Here is a 12,279-nt window from a genome sequence, read left to right as displayed (position 1 = left end):
TGGATGAGGCTCATTGTGTCAGAGACGCTGTAGAAAGACAGAGTTCCTGCACTGTGATCCACATACACTCCTATTCTCCTGACATCATCATACACTCCTGTTCTCCTGCTGACGGACTCTACAGGGAGATCAGTCTGTATGTTATTGTGTCTGAATGAGTAACTGGAGGGAAAGCAGATCAAACTCCAGGACTGATCATTGTGTCCAAACCAACACTCATCACCGTCTCCCTTCCTGCTGATGTTCTTATATGACACTGATATACACACATAATCTCCACTCCACTCAATCTCCCAGTAACAGCTTCCACACACACTCTCTCTACACAACACCTGAGGATCATAATCAAATCTGTCTGGATGATCAGGATATGACTGATCCTCTCCCACACGTGTCACCTTTCTGTTCGAGTGTTTGTCGTGTTTAGCAGTATTTGCTGTGTTTGGATCCAGTGTGAGAAAACAGGCATCTAAACACAAGAACAGAGACATTAATAACAACAACAAACACTACAGCTGTGTGTGTGTGTGAGAGAGAGAAAGAGAGAGAGAGAGAGAGAGAGTCTTTTCAGGTCATTAGACTGTTTTTCTTATTATTTAGACAATTTAATAATCAAAAGAATAGGTAGGTAGGTAGGTAGACAACCAGAATGGGTAATATCGCCGCAGGGCCGCGGCATTAACTGAAAGTCAGTTAATATATATATATATACACGGATTAAAAATTTTATATTTTCATTCTGGTTTGCTCTTAGCAAAAAAAGAAAAAAAAAATCCTTCAAGTTCCATATGCGGAGCGAAATAAGAACGGTCCAGCATTAAGAAATAATTCTTATTAACTGCTATTGTTCTTGTTTTTTAAAACTGTTTCCAATTATGCCTTAACTGTGTGAGCAAAAATTGAGTATGTTCTATATCAACTGTTTTATGCGCTGGCGCCTCACGCGCACATATTCATTGGAAACAGCGGCACCGTGCAGTTCAGCATGAGCAGCGATCCTCTGTGGCATATTTTTTCTCATTAAGATATTTTTCCGTCGATACTGAAACAGGCGTGAACTACAAAGCCTATTTTACCTAATAAATAATAGTTTTGCTTCAAATAGGCAACATCACGAATATGGAAACATTTGGATGTGTCCAGAATGAGAGAGGTAAGCCCAACTTTACCTTACATTTCGCTTTTTGTTTATTTGTTTATAGCGAAGCCTATATTATTATATACTGCAATTTTATTTATCCATTAGAATTATATATAGGCATACATTGTTTTAATTATTTTTCTGTTCTGATAGTTAAATTTAAAGGATTTGTTATAAAGCGAGGGAAACTAAAATATCCTATAGTGTTTATAATGTTGATACATTATAACATTATTAGGCCTGCCGTTATTATTTCTGAAAGTAATAAATGTGACGTACATGACTTATCTTTTTTCCCTCTCAAAAACTTAATTTATTTTAGTGTTTTTAAAAACATGAAGCAAATGAAAATAGGCAATTAATCGGTTAAAATTTGTTACTGTAGGTTAACAAATTCATTGTTAAAATTTCTACAGTGGGTTAACAAATTTACATTAGCCTATAGTGTTCTTATGCTTGGCTTCAGATAGCAACAGAGTCCGGCCCTAATATATGTCGTTAACTTGTATATACTGTATATCCACACTCAGGTTAGGAGTGACCCCGGTCAGAGTCATACAGTCTGCTACTGGAGTGCAAGACAGTAGCTGTGTTCTTTGTGCTTCTGTTGCTGCTGGCTACGGTGGACGAGAGAAACACGTTGCAACTTCAGAAAATATATGAAAATTGACAAAGCACCAGCAAATTAAAGGGGTCCTATTAGAGCTGGGCAATATGGCAAAAAAAATCCCCGATTTTTTTTGCCATATTTTTTTTGCCATATACTAGCCCATCATACATCTAAACATCCAAGTGCACACTTGGCTTTAAGAGCTGTTAAGATTAAAACTGATCAGTAACATGGACGTAGGAAATGGCAAGTGTAAATATATTTTCTAGTCTATATTTCCATCTTGTAATGCCGCTGATTGAACGGAGCAGAGTGGAGCGGCAACAATTTCCCCTCCGCGCTCCGAACATTTAATAATCACTCCGCTCCAGCTCCGCTCCGCACTCACTGATACCAGAAACACTGCTCCGCCTTCGCTCCATAGCTAAAGTATTTCAGTATGTTTGAAATGTTATGTTCATAGCGTAGCCTATAAAAAAATCCCCGATGTTATGTTCATAGCGTAGCCTATAAAAATCCCTGATTTTTTTTCACAAAAAATCCGATTTACGATTTAAATAGACCCCCCCCACCCCCAACTTAAAATCAATATTCAGATGACAAAGAAATTGTTCAAAACAAGTTTTAACTTTTTTGTTTTGATTTTGCCTTCTGGGATTTGATTTGGATTTCCCCCTTGGGGTTAAAGTGCAATCAGAAACAAGCCAAAAAGACAACAGTAAATGATAAAGAATGATATCATGAGTCACAAATTGCATGTCTTTTTATCAATATGTCATCCCTGATATGCAATGCAATACAAAAGGCTATCATTCTTTATCATTTACCAGTCAAATTTATAACTCAAAAAAATTAATAAAAAAAAACCCTGTATAACCTTAAAGCTGGAAAGACTTAAGTTTTTTTTTTTTATACTAGCCCATCATACATCTAAACATCCAAGTGCACACTTGGCTTTAAGAGCTGTTAAGATTAAAACTGATCAGTAACATGGACGTAGGAAATGGCAAGTGTAAATATATTTTCTAGTCTATATTTCCATCTTGTAATGCCGCTGATTGAACGGAGCAGAGTGGAGCGGCAACAATTTCCCCTCCGCGCTCCGAGCATTTAATAATCACTCTGCTCCAGCTCCGCTCCGCACTCACTGATACCAGAAACACTGCTCCGCCTTCGCTCCATAGCTAAAGTATTTCAGTATGTTTGAAATGTTATGTTCATAGCGTAGCCTATAAAAATAAAATAAAAATAAATAAAATAACAGGAGAGTTTCAAAGTGGCTTATTGTGCAAACTTTTTTTTCATACCACACACCAAACTAATAACATGGTTGTCAGCATTAAAAGGTATAATTACTGCTTTCTGCTGTGCAAATTTTATTTGTGATGAAGAAAACAGTACATTTTTGTCAATTATTTTATCTGCAGATCGATGCATTTCTTGCAGATTTCAAAATCATTCAAAATCAGATACTGTTGATGAAGTAGCACTACAAGAATAGAGTTGAATGCATGCATTATTGCGAAAGCGATTGCGTGTGAATGTGCTGTACCTGTATAAATCATATTTTACAAATATTCAGTAAAAGGAACAGACAAACTCCTTGAGAACTAGCCTATAACTTCCCGCTCAGCTATTGCCGTCATTATAATCTTCTGATCTGAGGGATCCATCTGTATCAAGCTATAGCTAAATATGTTTAACATGTGAATTCTTGCTGAATATGCAATTATATTACGGGCCGTTGGCATGAATTGTACTCGTGATGGAGCGGTGGAGGAGCGCTCTTGGAGCGAGTGAAAACCACGACGCTCCGAATTTTAAAAAAGGGTTGATCCCATTCGGAACTACGGGAGCCCTGAGTGGAGCGTGAAACACTGCAAAACAATGCAAATCCCCATAACACAAACAAATAAAGAAACTTGCTGCAAATACTCACAACAGAGACTAACAATTGTGTATTTCGTCAGCTTATTTATGCTAATAATATGCAAAAAAAAAAAAATTAAAAAAAGTTAAAATTAACAAAAAGCACTAAGATTGCAAAAAGGTCTGTCACGCACATAACTGAGGCTAATATTTTGAGTCTCCTGCCCTCTGGATTAATGGCTTTGGTGACAAACATTTTAAACAATGCGCCCTTCCCCCTATATCAAACTTGTCAAACTTGTCTTGAGGCCATTGTAACTTTTTGGTGCAATTGCTTGACAAAAACTGTCTGCAACAGAGACATTGACTATCTTCAGAAGGTTTTGCTTGCTGTAGTGCAGTGCAACAGATGCGCTGCTGGAATGTAACAAATTGATTGTAATGTTGTAAATTTATTGTAAACTTGCTATTATTTATTAAACCTTAGACTAACGATAATCTGCTGTCTCTTATTTCTAAGCATCACAAAGAATGATAAAACATAAACGTCATCCAACATTGCTTAAGAGCAAATATTCAATCTTTATTTAAGTTGATATTATCAGTTAAAAATAAATAATGAATAATAAAAAAAATGTAATGTCACGAATAAAAATTCACCGGAAAGCGTTTATAAAAACAAAAGCCACACGTTTGTATTTGTAACAAATTATTTTTAGTCCTTCACTCTCAAAAACACTTTGTTAAAAATAACCCAATTTTAATTATTTTTAACTCAAGGGCTGGGTAAATATCTTATCTCATTTTATAACAGAGATCTCTCCGTTATAAAATGATTTGAAAACTTTAACAGAGATGTCTAGAGGGTATTTAATAGGATTTCCCCCACTTAAGATTTTTCTAGTTACTAGTAGTCGTCCATTTAAGTCATTATTCAAATAATCGCACGTTTATATCAAATTAACACAGTCTAGCCATATTGAGCTTTCATATATTTCACGCTCGAGCACACGCATTGCCACAAAGCACAGGCAGAAGTAGTCTAATAATTGTGAAAAATATACATATTAATTATTTATTAATAAACTAATGTTTTTTTGTCGGCTGCAAGATGAAATTCGTGGTCCTGATGATCATCTACACAGTATACTGTACACGCCTTTAGAGAGAAATGCAACCTTCACAGATTACATCATCAGGGAGTGTTTGCTTTCGTTTGGTTCATTTAAAAGAAAAAATTTCAAGCTTTCTGTAGATATATTTCTCATGTATGTGAGGCACCCCAATTTTAAGTTATTACATTATCAGGAAAAAAAATTGAGTGATCACGGGGGCGCCTCCCTGTCATGCATGCACATTAATAATTTTCCGCACAAACACTTGAATATGAATAGTAATAAAGCACATTTCTTCTAGGTTACAGTATGGGATCTGCTAGTTGTTCTTGATCAATATTAAATGGATGCATGACTCTCATAAACTTATTTTAATACATATAAAAGATATAAAGCAGGTTAAGTTAAATATTGTACAAATAATTACAAAATGCTATTGACTGCGAATAAGATAGCAGTTTCACATTTTGCATATGCATTAAAGTTAATTGTTTTTTACATGCAATTATACAAAATAAAGCCAAACAAGATTTGTAATGAAGATAAAATATGTAGACAAATAAGAATAAATGCTGCACATGGCACTCAACATCACGCGCGGCGCGCACTTTGACATTTTAAGGAATAGAATACACTCCTGCATTTGAATGTGGCTGCAGGAGTTGCACTTTTTTTTGTTTTGTTTGACGTTTTATTAATCTGTATTAATAAAACGGCATTCTTATAAGGACGATCCGTCGTCTTTATAAAGATGCACCCGTGTAGCTCTTTTAGAGGAAATTGGAAATTTCTTTTGGAAATGCTCTTTTAGTGCTGAGGCGCACAGGAGAGATGGCCGCTTGAAACACGACAGGGGGTAGTGCAGCCTGAAGTGTGCAATCCACTCGACTCTGGAACGACCGCCACTGAAGCGCCGTCTCGCCAACACAGAAAGCTTCCGAGAGCGTGCTGAACTTTTAGTTCACTACTGTCGCTCTGCTCCGAAGCAAAAAGCTGGTATGCATTGCACCTGCTGCCTTCTTATACTCATGCTGTAATCAGCGGCAGCTGGATGCAATAATTGCATGCCAATGTGCATTGGCTCGTTTAATTTACACTCGAAGTAGATTGGTCTATCGAAGCGATATCCCAATTTCGTCAGTGACCAACAGAAAGGGAACCATTGTTTATACAACTTCATAGAAAAATAATAATAGTAATAATCAGGGATAATTTAAAGTTGTGATTTCATTTTAAAAAGGCACCTCTCACTGCAAAAAACACGTTCTGTCTGATCGGGGACTAAAACCGGCGAAAGAAGCAGAGTAAACCGGGGATACAGCCCTTACCAAAATTATTATTTACCATGGTTTTACTACAGTAAAAGTGTAGTAACCATTGTTTTTTAGCGTATGTGTATAACCACAGTTTTACTACAGATACCATATTTAAACTAAGGTTAGTGTGGAAAAACATCTCAGGTTACAAATGTAACCATGGTTCCATGAGTAGGGAACGAGACACTGCGTCCTCTAGGGGTTTGCTATGGGGAACACCTCGTCGTGACCTGTGTCTGAAGCATACATTGAAAAAACACCAACCAGTTGGCCGGCGACAGCCCCTGACATCACTACCGGTGTGACTATGGATAAACAGGCGCCGGGAGAACACGTCACTTCTTCGTCTGAAGCTTGGGTCTGAAGCATGGCAGTGAGCTAGAGGACGCAGTGTCTTTTAACCATTCGTAACCTGAGACGTTCCCTTTCAAGGGATCTTCGAACTGTGTCCTCTAGGGGTCGCTATGGGGAACAGTATACCCACGCCGCCATGCTGAGGGGAGTGCAGGCCAGAATCATGGCAATCACTAAGTACCAACTCTACCATTTCCATGGGAGTTGCCCCTGGGACGTTAGACAGCTGTCCGTGACATACCCCTTATGGCCAAAGGCCTAGGCTACATACCTAACTTACTTGTTAGGGCCTCGGCCCAGGGTAGAGCTCAAAGCTTGGGGTACGGCAAAGAACCTAGCATTTTATACTAAGTCTTGCCTGTCACACAGGGGCTACCGCTTGCTCTTGCATAAGCTTGCTGGGCAGAGGCGGTCTCAACAGTTCCTTGCAACACCCTGTTTAGGTAGGTATCTGAGGATACATAAGTTAGGGGGGCCCCAGATTAACCGGCTTTAATACCAACCCTCCCCCCCCCAATTAAAGAGGCACGAATCAACCGCGCAAAAGCCCTCACCTCATATAGGATTTTAGAAAGAACGGCAGAGCACTAGTGTGCAACTTAACCCGTGTGGATTTCAGAAAGTGCGCAAAGACTTTCACAAGTGCAGCACTTATCCATAACATGATTTAAAATACGGTCTAAGGAGGGGGTTCGCATGGCACTCGATAGACCGACTCATAGAGGTAATGGGGCATCCCCAAAACAATATGTTTTGAGAGTCATCAACTCGATCGGTGGTAATAATGCTGGAGCGCTTTGAGGTAAAAAAAAAACAGAGAACTCAATCTCAATGTGAGAGGAGGAACTCCGAATTCAGAAAAGAGAGAGTAGCGCACTCATAGGCCACTTCTTTTGATAAAGGAGTGCCAGCTGCAAACTACCACGGAACTTGCCCAAATAGCCCCCTCATAGTTGAGGGAAGCTTATGCTGACGTGTACCCTCCATCAAAATAACGATACACTCGCTGGAGTGGTTTTTCCAAGGAAACAAGGTCTAACCACCCTGTTGAAAGGGAACGAAGCTGATCGCGTAACCTTTACCCAGCGTTACATGATCTTCATAGAGTTTTCATTGATTCTTGGCGTGCACACTTCCCACTTATGTGTATTTTAGAAAGTGCTCAAAGTGCTAGCGTGCACACTTACCCACGTTATGGGACTTTTAAGAAAGTGCCCAAAGTGTTCAACGTGCAAACTCACCACCATATGGTTTTTCCATAAAGTAACAGCAGATCTTTAGCCGTGTCTGCTTAAGCTACAGCTCCTAGCATCGCAAGGTGCCGAACTGCACCGGAGAGGCAGCTCAAATTTACAAACCTCTGTCGGGGGCACCCCTGAGACATCATATTAGCAGAATACTTCTTGCAACTGCCACCCCCAAATTCTACTTCCACTTCCCTCAGCGATGCGTCCAGCAAGAAGGGTTATCCAAGCGACCAGGAAGCCCCTCAGGGTGACCTGGCTGGACATCCAGGAAGTTCCTTGCAGTGCCGTGCTGGGCCTGATGATCAAGAAGGCTCCCGCAGAAACCTATGATCTGGCCGCCTGATACTGGAAGCATGAAGCTGGAATCAGGGCTATCATACCGGCTGGACATAATGCCGACGAGTGTTTAGTAAACACTGTGATTGAGCACTGCAAGGAAACTCACAGAGGATTAGTACACACATAACCACCAGCAATTTAATACATATATAAGTATATATAGAATGGATCATACTCACCCACCCTGGTTCCTGCACTGGCACGCAAATTGCCCCTCAAGGACATTGCGTACATGCTCTTAGCCCAAACAAACAACGCAGAGATTGTGTTAAGCGGGAGTGCAGCATAAGCAAAAGAAAATTACTGATAGGGAGAAATTTCCCGTCAGATCCTTTCAATGTTCTCACCGTGACGCAACGCGCAGCATGCATTCAGCTCCCGCAAGAGCTAAATGCATTCAGCTCCGCCCACTCGCTAGATTACCACAGAAATCAAGCGCGAGCAAAAACTGCTGCTGTATGCATCGCTATTCCCGCGAGAGGCGAACGCACTCATGCAAATGTTGCTACAAACTCGGGTAAATGGTGAAATACTCACATCCCCTCAGAGTCTCGCGAATGCATCACAATGAGCGCAGCAGAGCGCATCCAATTCCCTCGAGAGCTGAACACTTGCACTTGCTCTTCACTACACACACACACCACAGTATGCGAGTGTAACGGTAACAAATGGGTGAGGAAGCAAATGCAAGAGTTAAATGTAAAGTTTATTGAGAACAGGAATGTAGAGCTTCGTTGAAACCGGGTTGTGTGGTGAGGCGATGATCCGGTGGCGTTGAGTAGATTACGGCAGGAGAGGCGTTATTGGAGGCCTGAATGAGCAGAGTCCGTGGTGGTGATAGGTGCATCCGGTGGTGAGGAGTGGACGGGGTTCGGGGAAGACAACAGAAAGCCGAGATCAAACAGCACAGAGAAACAAGGCGAGAACCAGGCAACCAGGCAGGGCTTTGCATAAAGCGACTCACGACAAAACCAAAGACGAAGGACAGGGCATATATATAGGGATCAGGTGATGGTAACAGCTGGTGCAAATGAACAATCAACGGCGACGCCTACATGAAACACCAGTGCAGACGAAGGACACACAAAACTCCACCCACATAGTGAAAATCCTGAGACCACGTTTACCAACCGTGACAGCGAAGCCGCGGTGGAACTGCAGGTATCAGGAGAAAAAGCCTCTGGCGAACGAAACATGCACTGCTAAACGCCAGCACGCCTAAACAAAACAGAAGTCAATGAAGATCTAAGAAGAGGATGATAAATTTCCGGCTTATCCATAGTCGCGACCGTAGTGATCGCCAGGGCTGTCGCCGGCCAACTCGTTGGTGTTTTTTCAATGTATGCTTCAGACACGGGTCACGATGAGCGACCCCTAGAGGAAGCAGTTCGATTTTTTGTAGTTTGTAGTTACCATGGTTTAACAATAGTTACCATGGTTTATACAACGTCATAGAAAAAATAGTAATAATACTATATAAAATAATAATAAAAATCAGGGATAATTTAAAGTTGCGGATTCTGTGAATTGTGTTTGCTTACTATAATGTACATAAAAACTTACTATAATGTACATAAATTACATAATATGTACATAAAGCGAAAGTAATCATACAAATTGTTTTTAGTTATTCTTAAACATTTTTGCAGTTTCACATTTTTCTTTGTAAATGCAGTATTTATGAATTGATTATTATACATCTTTAGACAGTAATCATGAAGGAAGGCTTGTCATGGTGATTGATCATAAGGTGTAGATTAAACCATTATAAATATTAAAGTGTTCTAACATTTACATATATATTATAGTGGTGAAACCATTATAGTACTTATTAATAGTCTACAAAGGCTGTTGTAATATCTACATGTTTTTTTCAGGTCGTGGAGTGTTTGAGGATTTTGTTGTAAATAGAGAAGAAACGATGGATGTATTTGAAGCAGAACACAGAAGAGACATCTATCAAAATACAGTCTTTATCTTTGACTTTACCTGACAAAGCATGAAGTGCTGGTAAGTTTTTAAATTTACATGTAGAAATTTTAATCATTGTCTTTGTATTCATGTCATAGTTTTTGTCTTTTGGTTTAATTGTAAGGCAATACATTCATTAAAATATCATGTGCTTTTTTTTTATTATTGAAGCATTGATGAGGGACATTATTCCTGGAGAGGAAATAACATACGACTGACTGGCTTTGGAGAAAGGTCCTAAAAAACTTTACTAACTTTTACAAATTTTAAAAACCCAATTCTTTAAGACTGTGACTATTTTTTTTAGGTTAGAGGGAATGGGACCTAAGGGTAGAGGGACCTAAAGACCTTGTACCACCTGTACATATAAGCGCTTAGATCAAGCTACGAGCTGAGTTTGAATCCAGGCTCTGCCCTCTCTTTCCCCACTTCCTTCTCTTTGTACAGTGGGAAGTATGCCATTTCTGATGCAGACACACTGTACGGTTTACTGTAGTGGGGACCCGGTCTATGAGTAATGGCTTTACTAATATTTGTGTCATCTTTATTATAGTCTTCATGTAAGGTTGATGATGTTATGACAGCTGTAGAGAACTGCTCTGGTCCTGTAGGACCCACACAACTCACTGATGAGGTATGTGCACAATGCTTGTTAGATTTTACAAGGAGAAATCTTGATGAACTCGACAAATAAAATAAAAATAACACTTGAAAAAGAATTATCAATAAAAAATACAAATAAAAATACAGATCAACTCGACAGATCCAGATCCAGAAGGTACTCCACAAATGTTACTCTCGCTTTATCTCTGGCTGCATTCACACAAAAAATCAGATTTTTTACTCCCATGTGACACAGATGGGATATCCACTCGAGATCTGATTTTTTCGCATCTGTCCTGAGACACTTCCAAATGTGGTTTTAGATCGGATACATATCTGATATCTGGGCATCTGACCTGTGTCTAAACACATAAATCTGATTCCCATTGAAAATGATCATTTTCAGCAAGGTGATCATGTCGCTGTTTTTTAATTAAACTCTCAGCTTCACTGCACAGACAAGTAAGTCACACACATAAACTCTTTCTCAAATTCATTTAAATAAATGAAATCTTACCATACTACTTTATTTCCCTTCAGAATTCTAGATCTAACCCGCAGATAAAATAACCGTACATAAAAACTATTGTTATGGTATCCATTCAGTCAAGTTTTGAGCTGCAAACATTAATGACAGCTTTAACTTGTCCATGCTGGCTCGTGGCTCGTGATCATGGTATAAGAGAGTTAATCACAGCTGCTATGCATTAAAGTCAAAGAGCCACTCCACGTGAATTCTATAAATAATTTTATATATGGCTGTTCAAAACCAAGGGTCAGCTGTGTCACAGAAAGAGATCACCAGTGGAATCATTCTGTTTGGATGGGGATTCATGTAAACGCAGATATTGGATACAAGTCGTATCTTAAGTGTACTATAAACAGGTGGGACAAAAAATCTGATAGTCGAAAGATTGGATCTGTGCATTAAGCATCACTCGCTCTCTCTCTCTCTCTCTGTTCATTTTTATTCTACAATAGGTGGTTTACACACACACACACACACACACACACACTCTAATACTGTCACGCCCAAGGACTGTTTTTTGTGTTTTCTTCCCCCACGTGCTCCATGTCCTAGTTTTCCCCATGTTTGATTATGCCCTTATTTGGTCTGTCCTGTTCCTGTTCCAATTATGTTTATTTGATTCACCTGGGTCCTATTAATTACCCTTTCAATCTTGTGTATATATATATAGTGGTGTCTGTTCCCGTATTGTTCGTTGTTCTACGTGTGTGTTCTGTGTTCCACTGGATGTTAAAGTATCAGCAACTGAATTTTAAAAAAAATACAGGGAATGCTTTGGAATTGCAGATTTATTACATTTTGTTTTAAATGTATTTCTGGGTTTTCTGCATCTTGAGAAAGTTACAGTGGACAGTGATTTAGAGGAGTTTAATAATTCCAGTCCGTAAGCTAAAAGTTACACTGTCAAATTGTTACAGATCATATTTTTTCTAATGTATGTTTCCATTTCTTTTTATCAAATACTACTTAAATTAGGCTGTTTCTGGAGATTCATTGGGATTCATCTTTGGATCCTTTTTATGACTTTTTACTCTCTACTTTTATTTCAAAGATACATTGATATTTACAAGTTTAATTCCAGAAATCTGACAGAGAAGCAGCAGTCACTATGGTTTTGTTGGCAAATCTGTTTTCTGTTTGCTTCTACTGCATACCTGCAGCTTAAAAAAGACTAAAAATAGTGAC

The sequence above is a fragment of the Cyprinus carpio genome, chromosome A4 (assembly GCF_018340385.1).
Source record: "Cyprinus carpio isolate SPL01 chromosome A4, ASM1834038v1, whole genome shotgun sequence".
Taxonomy (NCBI): Eukaryota; Metazoa; Chordata; class Actinopteri; order Cypriniformes; family Cyprinidae; genus Cyprinus; species Cyprinus carpio.
This window is presented reverse-complemented; position numbering follows the sequence as displayed.